This window comes from Cibotium barometz, chromosome 33, assembly GCF_041138505.1.
Source record: "Cibotium barometz isolate CiBa-2024 chromosome 33, ASM4113850v1, whole genome shotgun sequence".
Lineage (NCBI taxonomy): Eukaryota > Viridiplantae > Streptophyta > Polypodiopsida > Cyatheales > Cibotiaceae > Cibotium > Cibotium barometz.
Genome location: NC_141078.1, coordinates 26,554,218 through 26,580,858, shown reverse-complemented (window position 1 = coordinate 26,580,858; position 26,641 = coordinate 26,554,218). Strand labels below are relative to the sequence as shown.

Below are 26,641 nucleotides of genomic sequence, written 5' to 3'. Positions count from 1 at the left end.
GAGATTCGAGCATTGCGGCGTCCACAAGCGCCCGGATACTGACCTTCCCACAGACATCGACATATGATCAAGGACATTTGGGCACGACACCAGAGGCGACTACAGGAGAGAGGACAGCCAGGACCCATTGATCTGGCGGCCATCTTGCATATCATTACAATTGGCGCTGACATGTATGACATATTACACCCCCCCCTCACCCACAGGATGGAGCTGACTAGGAGCATGCCTGCATTGAGCATCGTTGTATCACCCTAGCATATAGTTGTGCATTTACCCCAGTAGTGCTCCATCCTTATATATGTATATACATCTCGAACTCACAGTGGCAGTTTTGCACTGAGCACCATTTGATACTCAGAGATACCACATACATTATACATGGTTTTGTGTCATAGGCCAGTTCTCTTTGGCCTAAGAGAGACATTAATACAATCTTTCTTTCTTTCTTTCTCTCTCTCTCTCTCCCCCTCACTCTCTTGTGGATATGGTGGTAAGCTTATGTGGGTGCATGCTTGCTTGCTTGGTTGTGTGTGTGTGCATGCAGGTGAGGTTCCTTTTGCTTGCCTCTTCTTCTTCTTGCTCTTCTTCTTGCTTCCCTTTGTGTGTGTGCATGTAGGTGAGGTTCCCTTTGCTTGCCTCTTCTTCTTCTTGCAGGTGAGGTTCCCTTTGCTTCCCTTTGTGTGTGTGTGCATGCAGGTGAGGTTCCCTTTGCTTCCCTTTGTGTGTGTGCATGTAGGTGAGGTTCCCTTTGCTTGCCTCTTCTTCTTCTTCTTGCTCTCTCTCTCTCTCTCTCTCTCTCTCTCTCTCTCTCTCTCTCTCTCTCTCTCTCTCCCCTTCACTCTTGCACAAATGAAGGCATTGGGTAGGCGTTGAGCTCTCCATAGCTTGAGGAAAGCTCCACTTGGCCTCGTGTTGCATTCTACCGACGTTTATACCTCTCCCTCCCTCTCTCTCTCTCTCTCTCTCTCTCTCTCTCTCTCTCTCTCTCTCTCTCTCCTTCACTCTTGCACAAATGAAGGCATTGGGTAGGCGTTGAGCTCTGCATAGCTTGAGGATAGCTCCACTTGGGTAACACAAGTGGTGGTGGAGTGAGCCCCTAGTGGCTTTACATTGAGGAATTAACCCTCATTAGGGTTGGCTAAGTTCTTGTTCCTGAACACCGACCCTTGCATTATCTCTTTTCTCTTCTCTTCTCCCTCTCTCATGCAAGGAAGTATGCATTATCTCTTTTCTCTTCTCTTCTCCCTCTCTCATGCAAGGAAGTATGCTCATTATGGTGAACATCTTTGGCAATGCTGTCAGGGAATGCATTTAGCTTAGGATCCTCCACATTCTAGCTAGAGTCTTGATTTGCCCAGATGGAATGCAAATCCACCGGTAGGAGTAGGTTATGAGATGCATGTTTGATTGGTTTGATTTTTTTTCTACATACGATGGAGTTCAATGGAGAAATTGGAGCATGAGAAGCTTGGGAGGCTACAACAAAAGTGGGAGCTACAAGTAAGTGCCCTAATCTTGCTTTTGAGTTCATTAAATCTTGAATGGTTGAAAAACCTTTGAGTGGGCCTAGCCCACTGGGGGTCACGCGCAGACCCCGATGAATGGAATGCCTACTCTAATACCAATTTTACGCTCCTATAACGACGGAGGGAGGAGAACTCTGGATCACCACATAGAGGGAATGGGGATAAGGTTCCCCACTACTGGGTATATATGGTGGCATGCCTTTCCACACATACCCGACTGCCCACGGGCTTGTATTCCTCATCATTTCTCCTCCATTTCTCCCATATGCTTTTTTCCATAGTGCATCTTTATACATTTTGTATATAGAATTATTTTTTATATACTATATTTTATAGTATATCAAAATTACACAATTATTTTTGACATACTATATTTTATATACTATGCCTTTATACATAATGTGTAAATAATTATTAACTATATTTTATAGTTGATACTATTTAAATTATAAAAAGAGTGGTGTACTTAATGGATCTTATCTTATTATTATTTTTGTACTTTTATATTTAACACATATCCTACGTATCAGAACTAATGTTTCTAACTACCTTGTCTAGTTGTGGAAGAAAATATCTCTTAGATGTTAAATTCTTCAACCAACACAAATGATTATACCACTAGTTGAGCCTTATACTTCTTTAATGAGTCATGAGATTTGAACTTGGCTTTGTAAACCCACTTGGTGTTGATGACCTTGCAATTCTATAGATGCTTCATAAGGGCACAATGGAGCCGTACTATATTTACATGGGCCCTATTCTACTTTAACTTATAATGAAGACTTGTGGACTCTTATATCTACACTAGATTCTCTATATTGATAGCATAATTAACAAGGTTTTCTTGCATCCTATTTTTCTCCTCTATTCTCTTTGACTAGTGTAATGTCATTTAGGGAATGGTTGATTCTTGCCATCAAAGGCCTAGTTGACCCACTTAGAATTGTGGTTATGTATTGTGGTTATGTAAGCTATTATTATAGGCTACACTATCCCTCTCCTATTTTGCAATGGACAATGCTTACCTCAACGTCATGGGGAACTTGCCGGTATATCCAAGCTTCTACCTCTGAAGACTCCAAGCTATGCAAGTGGTAGCTAGCTCTAGTCCTTTACCTCCTCCTTAAGCTATCACCAATGAGGTTGCCTCTCTTCATACAAGGACACTACCTCCTCTCTACTCTCACACTCATAAGCACAAAGCATAAGACGAACATGCACCAAGAATGAAGCTCTCTCTCACCTCTCTCAAGTTTCTCTCTCATGCCATAGACATAAGAGAGTAAGGAGATAAGACTAGAATCAAAGCGAATAAAGGGGAACTGTGTCTTGCATTATGAGAATGTTGTTATCTATATAATTAGCCCTTATTCACACTTGGGTGCCCAAAAAAGCTGAGCTAAATGATTACTAGATACAATTTTTTGGCATTCCCAGCCATTCCCATAGTTACATTTATAGTGCTATGTCATGAAACTTATTGTGCTATCTCTCTTATATGTAACGGAGAGATGCTAGGCTAACCTCAAAATGGGGCTAACAAACCCCTACCAGTTGGAGATTCCATCCTCAGAATCTATTGTCACAAGGCCTATTGCCCTAGATACTCTTTGTGGTAGCTCTTCCATGTCTAGGGGGACACAAAGGGTTTGGGAAAGAAAATAGAGTGACCTCCGAAAGTCAGTATCAATCATATCTTTGAAAGTGGTATGCATGTACGTGGGCCGACAACATAGCCGATGATAGTATTACATGATGCCACTATCAAAAGGTTCTTTGTTGAGATCGAAGTGCATCCCTTCATAGTTGTAGTAGCTGTGGACACAATCATCATGAATATCAATAAGAAGGATGATCAGCTTGATAAACCACATAGTTGGCCACTATTGCTGGATTGGGGATCGCCTTCCTCCATACATCCATTGTGGTGAGCATGAACTACCATTATTTGTTAAGAGTGTTGTAGAGGCTATGCTGCTCGAAGCAAGGGTAGTTGTAGATGAAAGAACAATCACGAGCCCTCCTTTCTTGGAACTCCCTGGCAGTAAACCTTCGTTTGATTAGCACATACAATGGGTTAATACGAAGGTGCCATGGAGATGCTCTCTATATGTGAGCATATACCTTGATGGTAAGGAATGGCAATCTCCAGTCAAGTTGGATACCAAAGCTATCCACTGCAACTTGGCCATCGGTGTCTGTTTGTATTTCTTCATAGCCTCCCCACCATGACTCTATTCAATTCTCCCACTTCCATCACTTGTAAGCATGTGAAAATCACAATCATGATGCAAATCTCAAACAAATAAGTAAGCCATGGGTTGGCTAGCAAGGAGCCTCTTTCCACATTCGGCTAGAGTGTATTTGGGTGATCAGACTATCCTAGTTCTGTTGCTTTTGGGTAGTCCCCTACTGAAGGGTATGGTAAATTTGTAGGTGGTTGTGCCACTATTCCATAGCCTATGCTTGTATCAGAGTGGTGGGATTGAAAGGAGAGATTTGCAAGATAGGTTAGTGTATAATATGAGGCTTAAGTAAAGGATTCATGTTCATGATGAGTTACTTATATTCTTGAATCGAGATATCTAGGATTGGGTCGAGGGTGGTGGGTCGAGGGTGGAACACATCGCATCATGACCTTGCTGTTGAGTGGGAGCCTCGGCTAGCTAGCCATCCAAGGGTTCCTTGAGATCGAGAGTGTTAGTTGGGAAATCAATTATCACTCTAGTTGAATTAATTATCACTCTAGTAGCTCTTCACCCTTGTTAAAGCTAGTTGAATTAATTATCACACTAGTAGCTCTTCACCCTTGTTAAAGCTAGTTGAATTAATTATCACGCTAGTAGCTCTTCACCCTTGTTAAAGCTAGTTGAATTAATTATCACTCTACACACCAAGATCTAAAAAGATCTATTAGGTTTAGTGGATAAATATACATAGCATGACCCTCATTAAGTTTGAGGGCCCCTATAAATATAGCCATGATTATGGTGGGATCAGCACAAGAAAGGTGTAGTATGTTGTTGTATGAGTGCCAAGTTCCCCTAGGTTAATTCCTGAGATTAATGTTATATTGACAAAGAGAGATTGTTAGTGAAGCAAAAAACATGGTAAAGGTCTGAGCAAGGGCTTGAGAAACCACTAGAAGGTTAGTAGAGAGGCTTCCCTTTTCAGCAACTTAATGTAAGGCTCATCCTCTTCTGTCGACTAGTTCCCTGTGTGGAGGAGTTGTTGTTGGACTATGGTGACTTTCTCTTCATGTTCAGCCAAGGTCTTGGTGACTTCTTTCTCCCTTTATTGGTGGGCTATAGATTCTGAGTCACAAGATCATATTTTTCCTTGGTGAGCACTACTACTTTAGCTTACAGTCCCCTAGTGTTGTCACTATATATGCACATCTAGAATTTGTTCATTCAAGTGGGAGATGACCTATTAGGGGCTTTGTAACATTGTGATCCTTTTTTTTGTAAGCTCTATAGGGTTTCCTTGAGGTCCTTGGCCTAGATCTTGTAGTATTTGTAGTAGTGGATTTCATATATCTCCTTAGCTTGCACTAGCTATGCTTCCAAGGCCGGCATCTATGCTTTGAGACACATGGCCATATCCCTCAGTTCTTTCTCCTTCTCTTCCAATCGTTTATCCAGTGCATGGTGACTACTCTCCTCATCGGTGAGCTTTGCATGTATATCTAGCATTTGCGTGTGTGACTTTGCTTGTAACTCAACTACCTCTATCTTGTGTTGCTCTATAATACTTTTCACTCGAATTTACAGTTGTGTCCCTCATGATCTTTCATCGAGCACCTCTTGCTTCTGGGCCTCCAACTACTCAAGTAGTGCTTGCACTTGCATGGTAAGAGAATGGTTGGCATCCGATATCTCTTTTAGCCTTTTCTCAGCCTCCTTAGTTACTTGATCCATCTTTGCCAACACATTAACCCTGTTGAGAGTGCTAGTATGTCACTTGAGCATGCGGTTGGGGCAGATCTGCCTACATGATCTACCTACATATGGAATTGTGGTCCATCATTTGAGCTGAGAGGATGCTAAGATCGAACACATAAGCTTCCATTTCATAAGATCCTTTCTCACCCTGCCTTAGGTATTCATCTACCCTGTTATGTTTTGGTTTGCATGTAGTGGTGGAGAAGACCTTTTTCTGGCTCTCGTGGGTTCCACCCACCTCGCTATGGTGTCCATGTCCTATAGTTGAAGCATAAGTGGCTTGAAGTTTTCTTCGTCCTTCTATTCTTCCTCCCTCTTTTGGTGTTTTGCTAATGTGTCCACCTCCTCTCTGAAACTTCACCTCCTCTCTGAAACTTACTTTATGTTCTTAGTGCATGCATGATTTTTGGAAGACGATGGTCATGCAGAGGCTCGAGTTTGAACTTGAGTGATCAGATCTTCTAATTCAAATGGATCGGTAGAATCCCAAGGAGGTATAAACTTGGGTTTAATGTTGTAACAGAGGTTGGCAAGCTTTCCTTTTGGCTTTATGCCACACTGTAGGCTCCTATAGTGGCATGCTGAGGGAGAGTGGCCTTTTCATGTACTTCTCGAGTGGTAGGCTCTTGTGGAGTTGCATAAGGTGGTGAAGGAGTACTTGGGACTTCTTAAATGGTACTCTCTTGCCCATCTACATGGGTCAAAGTTGATGGGGGAGTTCTTTGATAGTTTTCTCTTGCCCCTCTGCATGGGTGGAAGTTGATGGGGGTGGGAAAACTGAAAGCAGGTGGCGCCCTATGGTAGGCAGGTGATCTTTAGTCTCTTCTTTTTTGCTTATTCTGGAGAGGCCAATCCCAGCTTTGATATCAACTCTTTTGTACTATTAAATTTTTGGTTAATTCCTTCCTCAATGCTTCCTTTGCTAGATTCTCGAGCCCGGTTTGATCCATCTTCTCCTTAATTTCATGTCATTCACTAATTACATACATTAGGGTGAATGATACTAAAAGTAAACTTTCTTGTTGTCCACTATCTCGGTGTGGCCAAGGATAGGGCCCTAGCACTGGTCCATGAGAGGTTCTAGATAGCTGGTCTTCTAGGGGACTAGCTTTTCCTTTCCCTTGGACCACTTCTTTGTGGTTATGTCATCTCCTTTTGAGGATAGTCGTGACCTCGGGTCTTCATATAGTGGGGGTCGGGGTTGACATCCTTGCCTACCACGATACTAAAACAAAGAATTTTTTATCAGTCCACTGATTGGTAGGACCACCATGTTCCCTTGTTAGAGTTTATTTCTTAGAATTTTGTGTTAACACCAAATTGTTAGGGTATATGGGAATAAATTTCAGCTCTCTAGAAATACAATCACGATCGTGATTCAGCAGACTATTGAATCATGGTCTGACAACTCTCATATTTTTTACCCTTTTTAGTAGCTGAACATTGGAGAAGGATCAAGGTAAAAGAATTGGATTTGTGCAGCATGAAGAATAAATTTTTGTGATTAAGCACTCACATCTAGTGTCCTGATTTTATAGAGATGATGTGGCAATCATGGCCGTGATTTAGTAACCATGATTGGTGACATAGCAATGTGAGTGGTGATGTGGTAGTCACGGAACATGATTGGTGACATAGTAGCGTGATTGGTGATGTGGCAATCACAGGACACGATTTTGTAAACTGTAGAATCATAGTCGAATTAGTGTGTTTATGTTAGTCAAAAAATACTTTTGGGTAGTCGACAATTGTAGTTAATAGATGATGAGGTGGGGTCATTCCTCCTTCACGATTAGTGATGATGTGGTGATCATTGCCGTGATCATGGCAGTGAATGTAGTGTAGTTCCTCACCTTGAGTCGGTAGAGGCATGAAAATAGGTTGTTACCCTTCAATTTTGTGATTGTGCTATGATTAGACAGGCATGATTAATGATGTGGTAGTTATCACATGGACATGATTAAGGAGGTGTGATTGGTGATGTGGAAATCATGAGGCGTGATTATGCAGGGTTGAGAATTACAATGTCAATTAAATTTGTTTGAGCATGAGTGAGTGCCATTGGCACTATGAATGATGACACTATTAGAAGGATTTTTTTTTTGTGATGTTTATGTACCGTGATTATGCATTCATGGTTGATGAGAGCTGTGGTTATGCAAACTACATAATCACAGTCTTGGGAACCATAGTTTTTGAGATTTGAATGGCTTGTTCTATGGGAATCCATTGGCAAGATATTCGGATATTTCTTCACTTCATTCTGGTACCAGATCTAATTTGGATAGAGTAGCACCCAGTAGTTTGCACATTCTCCATCAGGTATTCTCAACATGTGGTATGCCAGTATATGTTGTGAACCTTTTCTCACTATGAGAACTCCATTAATAGTAACCACTAGGTAATTTGTCCCGTTATATAAGGTTTGTTGATGACAAGATCCAACAAAGCTTGATGGTCCATGGAGAAGATGAACTTATAAGTCAACATATAGTGTCTATACGTTTTCACTATATACACCATGGCTAGTCGTTCCCTCTTGGTTATGGTATAATTCATCTTAGTTTCATTAAGATACCGACTTACAAAGTAGATTGGGTAATCTAATTTTTGCTCTCCTGGCTATGACAAAACACACCTAATTGTGAAGTTTGATGCATCAATATGCACATGGAACATGAGATCCCAATTTGGTGGTCCCAAGATAGGTGCACTATCTAGTGCCCTCTTTAAATCATTGTAAGCTTGCTAAAATTCCTCAATCATTCAAATACCATCAAAAGCTTTTACAATGGCATGGCAATATACACATGGAACATGAGATCCCAATTTGGTGGTCTCAAGATAGGTGCACTAGCTAACACCCTCTTTAAGTCTACTGATATTCCTCAATCCATTCAAAGATAATTAAAAGCTTACATAATGGACTTAGAATATCAACATAGAATACAATGAACCTTTAATATCCTACATAACCCATAAACCATTGTAGTCGCTTGTAGTTGGTGAAGTGGTGTGGTAACTCTAGGATGAGTTTTACCTTATTGCTGGCATCTATGGAATCCTATTCTTAGACACTATATGTCCCAATATCACTCTATGATTTAGCCAAAATTGGAATTTCAAAGGGTTTAAAGATATATGATACATTTCAAACACTTTTCTTACTCCATCCATTTGTGAATGCACACAGGGATTATCAATGAACACCTCCAACAATTTTGCAAGAAATCCTTGGAAGCTATGCTCATTAACCTCTGGAATGTTACGAGAGAATAACCTTATATGCAAAGGTTTCCCATATGGTGGTGAAAGTAGTTTTATTTTGGTCCTTTGGTGCAATGGATACCTGGTTGTATCCCAAGAATCCATCTAAAAAAATTGTAAGCTTCTACTCCAACCTCTCTTTCCAACACATGCTCCGTGTATGGTAATGGGTGGTGATCCCTATGGGTTACCGGCCATCTTCTTTAAATTGACACATGCAAAGCTTTCCATTTTTCTTGGGTATAATTGCAATTGGTGATACCCAATCAGTGTGCTCAAGTTCGTAGAAGAGACCCACAACACTGAGTTTGTCAATTCCCTCCTTTACAATTGTGGTGAGTATTTCGGATTCATTTGACAAGGGTGCTTGTTGAATGACCTCGAACCTTCCATGATAGGAATGGTATACTACACCATTTTTGGGGTGACACTCCCTTCATGTCTTTATAGCTTCAAGTGAAGCAGTCATTGAAAGACCATATTAGGGAGTTTTAAAAGTTCTTTTTTACAAGATTAAAAAAGAGGGCACGGTGAATCCTCTTAAGCTTTTGTCAAAACGAGCTCATCTAACATATCGTTGAAAGCTCTTGAAGAGTAAATCCACATTCTATGACAACTTTGGATTTGGTATGCTGAAAGTACACCAAAAAGCATATATATATAAAAATCCCTAAGTAATGGGATTTTCCCAAACTCCCTAATATGGTCTTTTAGAACTCTTTTAATAGAGTAATCAGTGCCTCTTCCTCCTTTGAGGCTAGGTAGGTGGAAATGAAGACTAGTTTAGGGTCTTTACTAGGCTTTGTAATATCTACCTCCATCACCTCAACAGGTCCATCAATGAGACCCCTTTTTGTTCACCCTTCGAACGTTGTGCCCGTAGGTGAACCACCTTCCTTTCCTTGAGACATCAAAGGTTTTGAAATGTCTTGGAACCTTCCAAAAGTAAGGCTCCTCTTCATTCTCTTCCTTTCCTACCAAAGCTCTTTATACTTTTCCTGTTTAGCTATAACTAATGCTTTGTTTTGTTTTCTTCTTTTTGACCTTGTGGGCTTAGGAGTTTCTTTGCTCACTTTTGGCTCTTGGGGTGTTTACAGCATTATGTGGCCTAATTCCTCCCCAATTCTTAAAGAATTTCTTGTGAATTTCAATGGCTTTGATGTATCTTAGCCATTGAGTATATTGAGCATCCGTGGGTCCACTTCTAAGAATCTCACACCCGATGAGCTTGATAACGCTTATTCTTCAACCATTTTTGGAACTTCAACCTTGTGGCGGCTGAATCCAAAGACTTTTTCTTGTTATTAGATCTAGACTCTTATTCGTCCAAATAGCTTTCCCACCATGACTCATCCCCACCACCGATGGTCTCATCACACCACACCACCACCATTGGTGTGACTGACATTTCATCCTCTCTAATTTGGTTCAGTAAAATTTGTTCGAGACTTTCCCATAACATCTATCGTGGCTAGTACATGCATCTAATTCTCACAAAAATCATCATTTGGAAGAGGAGCATACAAGACGTTCTCTTCCTGTGACACTTTTGGTTGTTCATGGATTACACAGAGTTGTACTAAAGTAGTTTTGTTCGTTATTTCAAAATCATTTCCAAACAACCCCCCATCCATGGGATGCATCTTCCAAGTTTGTACTTCTACTTTCAAGATTTGTGAGTCCTTCCATAGGTAATGTGATCTATGTCCCAATCATGTACCAGCTTGGCACTTCTCATAAAAGGCCTACCAAGAATCACATCGTATAAATCTACATGCCCGATAAAATTCATGACCACAAAGTATCAAAATGAGAAGAATTTAATCTTTAGGTTCTACAAAAGTCCGTGTCAATCATTTTTATAATGAGGTTTTTCCGTTCTAAGGATGGTGTTTTCCATTTTTCCTAGCATTTCTTTGTTACTTACTCTGGCTCCACCATCAAGGATTGAAAGAACTTGATAGTTAACCCTTATGCACCATTAGAAGTGTTACATTCATGTTGTCTCCCATAATACTCTCCCACGTGATTAACTGGAATTTAAACTAGTTCTAATTAACAAGTCATCCCTTCCTCTAACCAATTATAAATCCTCCTCAAGAGGCAAAGGTAATTCCTCATTGGTTGATGGATAGGCTTGTATTCTTCCTCAAGAGGCAAAGGTAATTCCTCATTGGTTGATGGATTAGGTTGTATTCTACCTTCCACCCAATCTTTTCAATCAGCCCATAGTCGGGGATTTCCTCTCAGCCAGGTTACAGTAGGCATTTTTATCTCTACAGAGAGAAATGTTGTTAGCCTTTCCACATCTCTGGGCATTTCGTCTTGACCAACATTATAGGATTCGTTTTTGACGTATATAGAGGATATCTCCTCCTTCCTTAAACATCCTTGAGAATAAAATTTTCTTTCTTCCTTCTTCTTAGTTGCACCTTCACTGTGTTCTAACATAGGTTATGGCACATTCATCTCTTTTGTTTCCCATGTGGTATTCCATATAGGATAGGCTATTTCTGGAGCCCGATTAACCTGTGTACAACCATTCATGGAGTCTCTTTTGGATTTCTTAGATGAGGTCTTATGCAACCTTTAGTTTTTTGGTTTCTTTCTAGGTATTTAGGTACTCACTCACTCCTCTTGGTGTCTTGGGTTCATCACGTGGTTTGGCTTCCTTCCGTGTCACCACTTCTTTTTTCCTAGTCAACACATTATCCTGGCTCGACTCGGTGGTCATAGTCTCGACCGTTCCCTCATCGAAGCCATCCTAAATCACAAGTGTAGAGACTCCTCACTCCACCTTCTTTGCTCTTTTTCTTTTTCCCATCATGCGAGAGTAGAAGATCTCTAAAGGTTTCCATTCGTTTTTGGGGTCTTTAGTGTTGCGCATGAGTTATGACAAAGTGGCGTTGCCACCACCCTTGATTGCACCCTAATCATTTAGAGTCCCATTGTTGGATTGGTGCTTGTTGAAGACTCTCAAGTGCTTTTGTAAAGGTAGTCCTTAATTAAACGATCAATTGCACATTTTACACAACTCAATCCTGGGTGTATGTTCACTTGATTATTTTGTGAGTTCGTTACATTCGCTTTATGAAGACACTCGATTACATGGTGAGGTCCTTAGTAGTGATAGCATTGTGGTGGGGCTCTCCTTGTTGTGCCATTAATCTCTTTGCTCTTCCATTGTGCTACAACCAAGAAAATTGGTACTGGTCTGTTCCCTTGCATCATAAAATACTCTCAGATTACCTCACAAATGTCATCTAGCTCCTCCATGGTTTGCAGAGGTTCCCGTGCATATTCTGTTTCTTCTCGCACCTTGATCGTTTGATTAATTGGGATTATATGCAAGGTGCTGGTGGTTGTGGAGGTAGGACAGGTAGCAATATAGGCACTTCAGGCACTCTATACATTCCCCTTGTTTGGTTTTATACATTTAACAAATTTTCCCTTGGTGTATGCCCTTGCCTAGGTGGCACAAGCAAAGCTAATTGTTGTTGTGTAGTAGAAGACAATTGAGGCACTTGAGGTACTTGTAATTGTTGTGTTTGACATGGGTACTTACACATACTCGTATCACGGTTCCCTAGTCACATACAATGCTTGTAGTACATCAATGGGCAAGGCCTCAACTAAGGGCACTCAATGTTTGTGTGCTTTTGTTGACATATTGAGCACCATACCAACTCTCATCGGCGGGGCATATAGATCATTAAATGTTTTCAAATCAAATCAAAATTTATTGGAGATTATAGTTTGGGAATATACTCTTTGAGATATTTCCAATGATATATATCATGATGGGAAATTTTGCATATTCAAGAAGTTTCCAAATTAGTGATGTGGTATGTTACAGATTTGATAGTCTTGCTCAAGGAATTTAAGGATATTTTCATGAAGAAATACATTGACATGAAAAGAATATCTTTGGAAGTGGTAAAACATACCATCCCTCTCCATGAAGGTGCAAACCCACCCAAACAGATAGCCTACCACATGAATCCCAAGTACATGAAAAATGGTCAAAGAAGAGATAGACATGATTATCGATGTAAGATTTACTATATGAAATTGAGCACACCAAGTGATAGTGATGATTCCCAAAAAGAAGAAAAATCTTAGTGGCACATCATTACTACTTTGGGAACTTTTTGAATATGCAAAATTTCCCATCATGCTGTATGTCATTGGAAAGATCTTAACTGAGTAGATTCCCAAACTACAATCTCCAATTACAGATTTTGGTGTCATCAGGTTGTGGTCACTACTACAGAGAGCTACTGTAGTGATAGATTTGGTGTCATCAAGTTGTGGTAACTCAAGCATGTTATCGTAAAAGTCGATGGTGGCTAGCATGCAAAAATCATCAAGTGTTGTTGGCTTGGCAGATAACAAGTAATCCATTAGGCAAAATTTGGACTAAAAAAAGGGCCCTCTAAGAAATGACGTCAACTTTTTCTAGAAAAATGGGATAATGGCTATTTTTTGCAAATCGAATCAAATTTTTTCAAAGATTGTAGTTTAGGAATCTAATATCTTTCCAATGATATATAGCATGATGGACAATCGTGGAGTAGGTTCCTAATCTACAATCACAAAAAAAAAATTGATAAAATTTAGCCATCAACCAATTTTTCTAGAAAAAGCTAACATGGCATTTCTTAGAGGGCCCTTTTTTTAGTCCAAATTTTGCCTGATGATACATACTCGTATCCCTTACTCCCCTACACGAGCATAGTAGCAATTGCTCCATTTGCTTAACCTCTCCCTAGGCTTACACCTTGAGTTTAGGTTTTTTAGACATGAGATATAATTTCTCATGGACTCATGCTCTTCTTGCTGCCTGACGTTATATAATTGAGCCATAGGGCTTCACTTATCTTTGCTTTGTGCAAAAATAGGTATGAATACACTCTTAAGATGTATAAAATTAATCGTGTCATCTGACTTAAGCAATCAATACCATTGGTATGCTTTTCCTTCTAGTGTAAGGGATAATGCAAATATTTTTGTTTGTTCACTGATCGGAACACAAGTTTCACACACCAATTCAAATATCATGAGGTGTTGTATGGCATTTCCATAACCTAAGACTTTTGACATTTATCTTGCCACATGATTGGACGACATGTGTTTCTCTTTGTGGTGCCAATGTAGTACCTAACTCCTTAGCAACCCCCTTCCTATTTCTTCAACCATCCTTAATAGGTTGGTAGAGGTGTTGAGACTCCCATTTGAGGGGTTACTCTAATTGTCTCCCTTGGTGGGGCCTTGTACGACCATCCTTCTTATAGATGTCCTAACCTATCTTGGCCTCTTGTGTCTCCAACATGTCGATTTACATGTACCCTTAGATTAAGGTGGTATTGGAATAGCTTCTAGATTTCTATTTACATCATCATCTAAGACTACTTCTCCCAGATTCCCTTGTTTGTAACATATTTCTCATGTACTCCTCGAACTTTGGGTTCTTAACATTACATGTACTTCTATATTAGTGTAAGTTTTCTCTCAATAGATCATCATTGCCTAAGAGAGGTACTACGACAGCGGTTAGGTATTTTTGAGGTTCTTCTAAAATAGGCTCTAGAAGTGGCATACCTTCCTCCATTACTTGTTCAATTTCCTAGCAGTACCTCGTGGGACCAAATCCTCTTCATGCCTCATTCCACTGAGGCTAGAAGAACCTTCCTCTCACATTGCTGTATCAAAGGCACGTCTCTCAGCCAACTCCCTACGAAGATCTAATCTAATCTAATCTTCTCTTGTTCAGGCCTTCTAAGCCGGGCTTGTGCTTCTCTTATTCTTTCCTCAATCTTTAGCTCTTTGAAAGTGGGGAAATACATGGCCCCTGTTCTTTGGGCACTTATAGAATTCTTTTAAATTCTAAGAGAGAGTTGTACCGTGGGTTAAGGATTGCTTCCCACCCCCACGGGTAACAATTCCTCCCTTAGTTTCTAGTGCTTACTTCTATTTCTGAGCTCAATGGTTATCCCTTGGTAGCTTGTAGAGCTTCCCTTTCAGGCTCATACCTATATCCTAAGATTTCTCGAGCTAAGCCCATGAAACCTCTAGATAGTGTTGGAGAAGAAGTACCCTTCTCCCCTGCCACCTCCTTATTAGGAGGATTCTCCATGCCACTTCCTTGCTACTCGATGATTTAAAAGAATTCAGTATTTGCAAAGCAAACACAATCCTTTATGGGATGGCCGTGCGAGCTGACGCTAAGCTTCTCTAGTAGGAGGATCCTAGTTGGTTAGATGCACTATCATTTGGGGCGATGTCATTAACAAGCCTTCCAAGGGAAAAAAATAGGGAATATTTGTAGCCGAAGGGCTATTTTAGAGGGGTCCTTGAGATTGTCGAGCTATTTCACCTGAAACTTATTTAGGAAAAATTACCCAGTTTTAGAGATAAATTCACAAAAAATACACTACATACTACCATATAAGAAGATAGACAATCTCAAAGATTCGCCCAAGTTTCTAAAGTTTTAGGTTCATATAAAAAAAAATTCATCAACCCATCTATATGTACACTATTTTACTGGTGTCTTATTGTTCACATTGACTTAGCCTTCCTGACCTTAAGTGCATAAAATGAGTTAACCGGTCAAAATATGGATTTGCATTACTAGCTTTTTGTAGAATCACAGTCGTGATAAAAAATCATAGATGTAATCACGATAGAAATCATGGCAAGATTTTTGTTCATTACCAACTATTTACATCTACCCTTGGTGTTAGGAAGACCCTAGAAACCCCCTTGAGCACTTCTCATGATGATACTCAAGGTATCAGTTGTTGGTGTGGTCCTACAGGGTTGAGAATCATGACCATCATTCTTTGGAAAATCATGGTGATGATCTTCCTCTAAACAAGTCTAATGAATGTTTAAATGAGTTTCCTCACCCTTAATAACTTTTTCAGATGTCTTTGCAAAATCATGGTGATGATCTTCCTCTAAACAAGTCTAATGAATGTTTAAAGGTCTTCCTTCATACCCTTAATAACTATTTCAGATGTCTTTCTTATCAAATTATCAATTTTTATCATCATGATTGGTGACATTGTGACAGGTTTTTGTGCCCTATGAGAACATGATGAATAGGTAGATGTAGCGTATATATGATAGTTTATGTTGGCCAAGGTGGTCGCCATAGTTTGAAATCCATAGTTTGAAATCAAACATCTAGGGCACGTGGATAGGCCATACACCTGCTAAAAAGGGAAAGATATTTGTGAAGGTGCGAGGAGTGATCCAGAAGGACGCAGGTGGCAAAAAAGGAGAAAGAGAATGCGGAGATCAAAGGAATATGGTGGCAACCCTTTTTTGAGGAAGGAACGTAGAAAAGGCATTTTTTGGTTTTATAAAGAGGGTTTTTTGGCTTGAGATCATGCAAGTACATGAAGGAAGGACATGATATGGCCAATCATAGGGAGACTCAAAGAGAAGAAGAGTTCAGAGTGAAGTCTGTCAGTGTAGTGTGAGTAAGTGTGGATAATAGGGCTAGAGGAGAGGGAGTGAGTGAGTCAGCGGATCAGCTAAGGGTTGCAAAGAGGAAAGATCAGGATCTCTCTTTGAACCCCTATTGGAACTTGGTGCTACCCAGACCTTACTCAGATACAGTTTGTGATTGAAGAAGAAGACTGAGAGAGTGAGTAAAAGAGAGAAACAAGTCTGCACAAGTTGATTGTAGACTTGAGAAAGAGATTTGATGTTATGGAGATGAAGATGAGGACTTGAAGAGGTGCTGCATCTATTTTTTTGAACCTAGGGCCTCAAGACTATTGAGACTGGTTTTCATTTTGTAAATTTAAAGAATATAGAGGGTTTGGGATTGAACCTACTATCTATGAGTGGATGATTGAGTTTTATGGTGTTTTGATTATGATGGTTATGATGTTTTAATTGAGACTGCTGATGAGAAGATAAACTGTGATGAGGAATGTCTAAGTTAGTGTTGAGAGTTGGCTGATGAGGAATGTCTAAGTTAGTGTTGAGAGCTGGCTGATTGGGAATGGAGTCAGCTAAAGGTCAGCTGTGATTAGTTAAAGTTAGTTGTATGTCAGGATGAGTCAGTTGAAGCAGTAGAAGGATAGAATTAACCTTTTTTGGGCTCAGAGGAAGTCGGTTAGGGTCAAGTCTGACAGCTAGAGGACTCTCAAATTTAGACAGTGGTTCATCAATTGAAGATTAGCTGAGGTCAGATAAGAGGCTATAGTGCTGAATCTTTGTGGGGGATGTAGGGTGTTTGAAGGTTTGTGATTATCAAAGGACACAGAAATAGGAAGATCTAGAGTTAGATGATTCAGCTGGAACAGATACTCCATTGAGTCAGAACTAGATCAGATACTCCATGTAGGGTGTTTGAAGGTTTGTGATTGTCAGAGGACACAAAAATAGGAAGATCTAGAGTTAGATGATTCAGCTGGAATCAGATACTCCATTGAGTCAGAACTAGATCAAATAGACTAACATTCAATAGAAAGATGTTGACATGTATATAGTAGGGTTTTCGAGTAAAAGAGATTTGAGGATTGCTAGATATGGAGGAGAATCTGGGAGTCTATAGGACAAAAAGTTGCATGAAAGTCTGATAAAGTTACCCAAAATCAATATGGGGTCAGCAACCAGGTGGGGTCAATTTAGGTTAGAAGATAATCAGAGAAGGTCAGTTTGAGGTGGTAGGATTGAAGATCAGGGTTGCTCTAAGAGTCAGATCTCGCCTAGGAAGACATTTGGGCGTGTCAGCTGATTCAGATTGAGGAAGGTTAGGTGTCCGACTATATCAATAAAGGTTCAGAGGATAGTTGCATGGCTGTTGTGTGTCCTAAGCTAGGTGTTTTGAGTGAATTCAATGCTATAGAGGCTAGATTTAGATTCTTTTTGTTCTTCCCATGTTTTGGTGCCCCCACAGAGGAGTAGAAAGTTCTTATTTAGGGATTTGATTAATAGGTTGGAGACCAATTAAAGATCAACATAAGACCTATATGGTGGTAGGAGTAGGGTATGAGCTATACAAAGGAGAGAGGGGTGAAGATGTATACCAATTCCTAAGGAGGATTGAATTGGCAACACTTAGCAAATCAAGAATGGTGGGATTACTTTTGGAAGGAGTAGCCAGAGAGTGGTATGAAGATGTGGAGGAAATAGGACATTGGGATTAGATAGGGGACCCTTGAGAAGGAGATATAAAAAAGTTGACAATCCAAAATATCTTTGGAGAGAACTAAGCAGGTTACATCAAGGGGAGGAAGAAGAAATGCCAGCTTTTGTAAGTAGATTTAAGACAACTTGGAAAAGAATTCTAAGGGTTTTGGAAGAGAATCAAGTGACACCAGACTTCCTAAAGAGAAAGACAAATTTATAGGGTTGTTTCTTGGGATCATTAAAGAAATTGTGGAGCATCAGGATCCAGATACTTATGTAGAGGCAGTGAGGATGGCCTCAAAACAATGGAGGAAGAAGGTGAGGAATCAAGAGTTGGAAAGAAAGGAGAGGTAAGTAGGCATGGATGTTAGGAACGACCATATGTCAGGTGGGCATGTGGTGGAGCCTTTCCCTATGGACATGCATGTGGAAAGAGAGCCCTATGTGGAGGCTCCAAGAGTTGTTGAGCCAAATAGAGGGCAGGATGGTCTTCATTAGGAAATCCAGAGGTTGACACAAGAGATTGGAAACTTGAATCTTGCCGTGCAGGTGATTCAAAACCAAGTAAGAAGACCAAGAGACAACAAAGAAATATCATGGAACATGTCCAATGTTACAAATGGTGGAGAGAGGGGTCATATAGCACATCAATGTCCTCAACCAAGAAGAGAGCTAGGAGGTATATATACAATTATTCAAGGACCATAGGGTAATAGGAATGCTGGCAATAGGGATGGAGTTAATGGGAATCAAGTGCCCAGACAAGGACAAGTCCAACCTCAAGGTCCATTGGATAATGTGAATATGCTTGAATCAATTATGGAAGAGGAAGATGAGGCTGATGTATTGGCAATAAGAGGACGAGGATGCAAAGGTTAGAATCTGAGGATACAGGTAAGGAAATAAGAGCCAAGAAGAAGCAAGAAAGGGGGAAAGCAACCACGAAAAAAAATGAATCTAGCAAGCAAGGAAAAGCTAGGGATAGAAGAAGGAAAATTGGTATGGATGACTTCCAATTGGGAGAGGGATATCCCCCTTATATTCTCCTGGCCGATGTTAAACATAGGAGCGGCTGATATCACTTATGGTCAGCTTTTGTAGGTGAATTCTAATATAAGGAGATAGTGGCACAAGCTTCCAAGTGTTAAGAGAGTTATATTTAGAATACCTAAGGGATAATGTAGTTTAGTTGAGTAAGGTTTCTGATGCCATTTCCTATTGTAGATGTTTGGGTTCATGGCATGAAGGTTAGCAAAGTTTACATTAATGGGGGAGCCCAAGTATGTGTCAGAACCGAAGAAGCTCTGTATGATCTTTGGATGGAGGTGATAGGGAAGTCTATTGTTAGTGTGAAGATGGCCGATAGTTCAAAGGTCAAGCATCTTGGTTTAGTCAAAGATATGGAGATGAATGTTGTTGGGAAGAAAGTAATGCTTGATATGTATGTGATGCCTGTAGGGGTTAGGACATATCCCATCATTTTTGGTGGAAGACCCTGGCAGATTGCTATGCAGTCAAACAGGACTGGTATAGGGGTTGTATTGACTTGTAGGTTGATAGGCCTAAAGAGAAGAGGATAAGGTATGATTTGAAGATAGGCAAGATTTTGGAGCTTGAAGAGAATTTGGAAAAGGATGCAGGGGCTGATTTAACCTCTTTTGCTAGCTATGATGGTAGTTTTGCGAGATTCTCAGATGAAGCTGATGATGACATAGAATTGGATTAGAGCTTATTGGAGTTGGAGGTGGACATGTGTGGGGTACATATAGGTGAGGTTAAAGGGGCTGATATGGCTGGTCATATGGCTGAACAAGATTGTGTGCAAGCTATAGAGCCCTATGTACCAAAAACTGAATTGATGGAGATGCTTGCTAGTAACCTAACTAGTGGAAAAAAAGAGCAGTATGGGGCTTTATTTGATAGGTATCCAAAGCTATTTGCCAAGGATTACAATAATGAAATGAGGGGAACTTCAAGTGTTTTTCATGAGATAAATCTGAAAGAAGGTGTGAAGCCAGTGGGTCAAAAGCTAATGAGGCTAGGTGTGTTATTCAGAGACAGGTTTTGGAGGTAGAAGTCACTAAATTGTTACAAGTTGGTTTCATATATCGAGTTGATGATGTAGAGTGAGTTTCCCCTATATTCATTGTGCCTAAGAAGGGTAATAAATGGAGGGTTTTTGTGGATTACAAACCTCTAAATGCAGCCACAAAGAGGCATCACTATCCTCTCCCATTATAGGATGAGATATTAGACTGAGTTGCACGTCATGAGTTATTAGACTGAGTTGCATGTCATGAGATATTAGACTGAGTTGCACGTCATGAGATGTATTTAGTCTGTGATGGATTTAGTGGCTATTTTCATATTATAATAGCCCTAAAAGACCAGAAGAAGACCATTTTTATCACTCCTTGGGGGGTGTTTTGTTACAGGGTTATTCCCTTTGGGCTTCTTAATGTATATGACAATTTTCAAAGCTGGGTAGATAGGGTTTTTAGCCCATATCTTGGATCCTTTGTTAGAACTTTATGGATGATTTTTGTGTTTATAGTGACATATGGATACATGTGGAAAGGTTGGACATAGTGTTTAAAAGACTTGATGAAGATGGAGCTCAAATCGATTCGGCCAAGTGTAAACTAGCAAGGGCGAGGGTAGTACTCTTGGGTCATGAAGTGAGTGAGAACGACATAGATCCAAATCCTACAAAAGTGGAAAGTTTGTTGTAGATGGATAGCCCAAAATCAATCAGGGAGATTATAAGTTTTGTCCAAAAGCTCAGGTACTTGTCTTGGTATTTTTGTATGCTGGTTGAACATGTTTACCCTTTATAGAAAGCTAGTTAGCAGGATCCTTTTATGTGGAGTCAAGTGGAGGAGAATGCCTTTGAGAACATTAAAGATATGATTTCTACTCTTCCAATCATGATGCCCCCATATTGGAGTGAGGTATTCTATTTGAGTCTTAGTGTTGGAAAGCATGTAGTAGGGGCCGTGCTTATGTAAAAAATCACAAAGTAGTCATACATGAGGCCTCTCTGCTACATTAGCAAGAAAATGGGTGAGATAGGGAGGTCATGGCATGAGGTTGAATTGCTTATTTGGACCCTTGTTTATGCTACTAAAAGGCTGAAATCCTATTTGATTTATACATCTTTTGTGGTACTTACCTCTTGTAGCTTGTTACCTCATGTCATGAGATACCCAGGTGATAACCCAAAGGTGCAAAGGTGGATTATGGATCTTCAAGATTTTGATATGAGTTTCATAAAAAAGGATAGTGTGAGAGCTCACATAGCTGATATCCTCACCTACAGGGAAGTTCAAGTAAAGTCCAAGTTCATCAAGGATGTTGAAAAGCAAGTTGCACCTAGTCCTAACCTGCATGAGGAGTTATATCATATCGATGGTATATTGTTTTTTGCTAGGGCTTTTAAGAGAAGTGTTCTTCTTATAGGTTTTGCAAAGAGGAAGGACATTGTCAAGAGAGCCATGAGGTATGTTTTGATGGACTGATGGTGTTATGCAAAGAGTTTTATGTCATGATGAGATTCAAAATTTTTTAAAGGCTTTCCATGAGGAGGGATGTGGAGGCCATTATGGAGTTGACATCACAAAGAGGAAGATATTGAAAGCCAAGCTTATGTGGCCAAGCATGAACTAGGATATTTATCATTGGTGTAGTAGTAGTCATGAGTGTCAGGCTTTCTAAAAAAAGGGTGCTAATTCTAGAGCCTATGCATCATATCATGAGTTATGGAGCTTTTGGAAAGTGGGGTATGGATGTTATAGGACCTCCTCCATGGACTAGAAACAAGAAGCACTATACTATCACTACAGTCTAGACTATTTGACTAGGTGGCCAGAAGCCAAGGCAACAAGTAGTGCTACAACAAAACAGGTGTGTAAGTTCCTTTATGAGGTGATTTTTGTCATTTTGGAGTCTCTTTAGAGTTGGTTATTGATCAAGGAAGAGATTTTAGAGCTGATGTGATGAAGGATCTTGCCAAGATGCAAGCATAAGCACATATTTACTACTCCTTATCACCCCCAATGCAATGGGCTTGTGGAGAGCATAAGCACATATTTACTACTCCTTCACCCCCCAATGCAATGGGCTTGTGGAGAGTTTTAATAGTGTATTGCAAAAACTTTATTTAAGCTCATGGAAGAACATCCAAGAGACTGGGATATGTATTTGGAAAGAGCTTTATGGGCATACAGAGTGCCAAAAAATAATGCTATAGGATTCACTCCCTATCATCTCGTCTATGTTGATGAGTGTGTGTTTCCTATTGATATCATGCTCCCTTCACTTGATTTTTGTCATTTTTGGAGTCTCTTTAGAGTTGGTTATTGATCAAGGAAGAGAGTTTAGAGCTGATGTGATGAAGGATCTTGCCAAGATGCGATCACCCCCAGTGCAATGGGCTTGTGGAGAGTTTTAATAGTGTATTGCAAAAACTTTATTTAAGCTCATGGAAGAACATCCAAGAGACTGGGATATGTATTTGGAGAGAGCTTTATGGGCATACAGAGTGCCAAAAAATAATGCTATAGGATTCACTCCCTATCATCTCGTCTATGGTGATGAGTGTGTGTTTCCTATTGATATCATGCTCCCTTCACTTGATTTTTTCTTACAGCATGATTTCCTATACAAGAGGAGGAATAAGAAAAAAGAGATGGACCAACCTACACTCTCTTCTTTTGGATAGGGGGATGAAGCCGTAAAATGGTATGAGAAGACTAGTCACAAGAGAATTGAAGCATTCAATGAGAAGCTGGGCATCAAGGATTTAGAGAAAGGTATGCTTGTGTTGAGATATAACATTGCTCTTGATACCAATTTTAGATTGAAGTGGGAAGTTCCTTATGTTGCGCATGAAGTGTTTTCTATGGAAGCTAATGTTTTCTAATTGAAGGATCTTGATGGCAAGATGCATCCAAGCAATTGAGGTTGAGGCCATACCACATCAAAGTCATGTAGAGCAAAGAAGTCAGGGTGAAGCACTTGAAAGTATTTCACAATGAGGTTGGGGCACATATGTGACGGGTTTTTTGTGCCCTATGCAAACATGAGAAATAGGTAGATGTAATGTACATGTGAGAATCTAGAATGAGCTTTTGTTAGCCAAGATGGTCGCCATAGTTTGAAAACAAATAGCTAGGACACGTGGGTAGGCCATACACTTGCCAAAAATGGAAAGCTATTCACGAAGGTGTGGGATCCAGAAGGATGCAAGTGACAAAAAAGGAGAAAGCGAATGGAGAGACAAAAAGTTGTTTGAAGGTCTGTGAGTGTCAGAGGACATAGGACGATCCCGAGTTAGCTGATTCAGAGGACATAGAATAGGAAGATCAAGAGTTAGCTGATTCAACTGGAATCAGACAGTCAATTGAGTCAGAACTGGATCAGACAGGAGTTAGCTGAGTCAGAACTGGATCACACAGGAGTCAGCTAACATTCAACAAAAAGGTGTTGACATGTTCAATAGAGTTTTGGAGATAATCAAGGAATACGTACTTGCAAAATTTTGGATCCCACCGTGAGTGTTGTTTGAGTCTGTAACATGCATAAAGCAGTCACATTAACCTTTTGACTCCACATCGTACCCAAGGAATATGTATGTGACTTTTTGGAGACCCTTTGACTCCACATTGTACCCAAGGAAATATGTACACTAAGTGACATTTGAATCTATAGCATCATGGTATAAAATAGTCACTTTAAATATTTCTGAAGTATACAACATGAAGCTATCTTATAAGAGTAGGCATGTTGAGGAGTCATCCCCTTAAATACTTTTGTGTGGATCTTGTTACTGTAGTATGAATTACCTCAGTAGCATAGTTGACAACCACTTTTCCTTTGATCACACTTTGAGGCATTTACAAAAATTTTATGTTTTTCTTCTTCATTTTTCTCAGGTGCATAAATAGTGGTCACTGCACTTTGCATTTTTTTCCAAAAATCTTATTCCCTTAAACTAAATGTTACACTGTAATCACTTTGAGACTTCTTGAGATTCTTTCTTGGCTTGATCATTGCTAGTCATATTTTGAATTATTTTGAATTTTTTTACTTTATTTTTCTCAGGTGTATAAGTGGTGGTCAACTACACTTGATCCCATGCATTTTTTTTCAAAAATCTTATTCCCGCAGAGTAAATGTTACACTTTGATTAGTTTGAGATTATTTCTTATCTTGATCATTTCTAGTCATATTTTGAATTGTTTTCTGGTAGATGCTCTTTAATTTCACTATTTTACTACTCTTTCAAGACTACATAAACCAACAATGACCCTAACTATCGACATTTGATTCACTAAGGTTCTTCATACGTGTGTTAATCCCAATTCTTCTTCACCATTAAAAAGCTTCTACGAGAGGCAAGTTGATTCTCAAGGTTCTAATTCTTTGTCTGGTTTTTAGAGCTAGTTAGGCGTTTACAATCATGGGATGATGGTGTGAGAATAGAGTTATGAATGGTGGTGATGAGATGAAGCATAGAGTTTCGGCATCGCTTCTTCTTCTTTATGCCAAAATGAGAGAAGGATTTGGCAGAATTGTTTTTGTTGAAACTTGCTCATTTGGTATTTCTATCGACATCTGCGGGTGGCAGGCTCAGCCGCACGCCCGAAACCGCCCTTTCACACTATCCAAACCAAACAGTGGAGGCTACGGGCGGGCAAGTGCTCTGGAGGAGGAGAGGTCGGTTGAGAGAGAGAGAGGAAGAGGGCGGAGAGAGAGAGAGAGAGAGAGTGTGTGTGTGTGTGTGTGTCTCTCACTGGGAGGGTCGGTGAGAGAAGCTCGTAGGAATCCAATAGTGCACACCCGCTAACAAAACAAAGGCGCCCGGGCACACACTTGCTATAAAAAAAAAACAATGCTCCCACACGTGCCCGCAAAAAAAAGCACCCACACAAAAAAAAACGACGGCGCCCGTGCACGTGCAATAAAATAATGGCATCCACTAAAAAAACAAAGACGCCCACGCCCGTGCACTGTCGCAATCCCACGTGCCCACGTAGTGTCATAAACATTTTAAACTTCAAAATTTTGAATTTAATTTCCTTGTAAGGCTAGTGTCAGCGCGGCCTGAGCTCTTGCACTTGTGCAGTGTCACAATCTCGCGTGTCCGTGCTTGCCCGCGCGCTCGCTCCCACACCTGCGCCCGCGTTGTGTCATAAACATTTTAAAAATTAAAATTTTTAATTTAATTTCCTTGTAGGGCTAGTGTCATACGCCCACTCCCCCACCCGTGCAGCGCCCTGAACAAAAATAAAAGATTTTAAAATTTAAAATAAAAGTTTTAAAATTTTAAAATTGGATTTTAAAATTTTAATTTAATTTCCCTGTAAGGCTGGTGTCATGCGCCCATGCCCATGCAGTGTCATAAACAAAAATAAAAATTTTAAAATTTAAAATTTGAATTTAATTTCCTTGTAAGGCTGGTGTCACGTGTCCGTGCCCACACAGTGTCATAAACAAAAATAAAAAATTTAAATTTTTAAATTTGAATTTAATTCCCTTGTAAGGATGGTGTCATGCAATCATGCAGTATAAGAAAAAAAATTAAAATTTGAATTTAATTTCACCAAGGCTGGTGGTGCACACGCCCATGCTCGCGCTTGCTAAAAAGAACCGGCTTATGTGCTCGCACACGTGCCCATTACAAAAAGATGAACTCATGTGCCTACACACGCGCCCACACTCATGCATGCTAAAAAACAACGGTTGCGCTTGTGCATGCATAGAAAAAACGATGCCACCTGCTCACACGTAAAAATAATAATTGTGTTCGTGCATGCGCCTGCTAAAGAAACGATGATGCTCGCTAAAGAAATTCAAATCATGTGCTCGTGCATGCATCTGCCCCATGCGCTTGCTAAAAAAAAACAATGCTCGCTAAAAAAAAACCAAATCATGCGCTCTTGCTAAAAAAAACAATGGTGCACGCTAAAGGCGTCCAAGCCCTCGACCGCTAAAAAAACCCCATGACCGTTAAAAAAACAATGGTGCCTGTGTCCAAAAAAACGAATCATGCGCCACCGCACGTGCTCGCTAAAAAAACAACAATGCTCATGTTCGTGCCCGCTAAAAAAAAACCGAATCATGCGCCCGCGTTCACGCCCTCACTAAAAAAACCTGAATCATGCGCCTGCCCACACGCCCGATAAAAAATCACGGTGCCCACTTACATAAACTGAATCATACGCCCACGCATGCACCCGCCCTCGTGCCTAGAAAAAAAAAACGAATCATGCGCCCGATAAAAAACCAACAGTGCTCGAGTCAAAAACCTGAAATTTGGGCAAGAATTTTAAATTTTAAATTTCAAATATCAAATATCAAATTCAAAATTTGGTGGGAACTTCAAATGGTCATGGGTGGGAATTTCAAATTTGAAATTTGGCAAGAATTTCAAATTTCAAATTCAAAATTTGGCAGGAGAAAATAAACATTGGCCTATGAGCAAGTGATCATAGGGGCCTCCTTCTAAGGCATGTGATCTATTCTCCAAAGGGGTCTCCTTACAAGGCCTGTGAAACTGAGCGGCCATAGGGGTCCCCTTGTGTGACAAGGCCTATGACCTGGTGGCCGTGGGAGTCCCCTCACAAGGGTTCCCTTAAAGTGGGTGTGGAAAAAAAAACCAATGGCGCCCGGGCCCGCTATAAAAAAACTAAAATTTCAAATTTGAAATTTAGGCGGGAAGTTTAAATTTTAAATTTTAAATTCAAA

At 40.1% G+C, this 26,641-nt stretch overlaps 1 long non-coding RNA gene across 9 annotated transcripts in view; it reads left to right on the top strand.

The window, feature by feature from the left end:
• The window catches only part of LOC147619456 (uncharacterized), a 41,786-nt gene extending 17,555 nt beyond the window's left edge, over window positions 1–24,231 (top strand). For 4 of the 9 annotated variants that reach the window (XR_015261860.1, XR_015261859.1, XR_015261857.1 and 1 more), the window contains one exon: window positions 8,667–8,896. This is a non-coding gene — a long non-coding RNA (uncharacterized LOC147619456). Of the gene's footprint in view, window positions 1–8,666; window positions 8,897–23,995 lie in introns of those variants that run through there. The other 5 variants (XR_015261865.1, XR_015261867.1, XR_015261861.1 and 2 more) reach the window with 5 other exon arrangements.
• The last annotated feature ends 2,410 nt before the right edge of the window (window positions 24,232–26,641 follow it).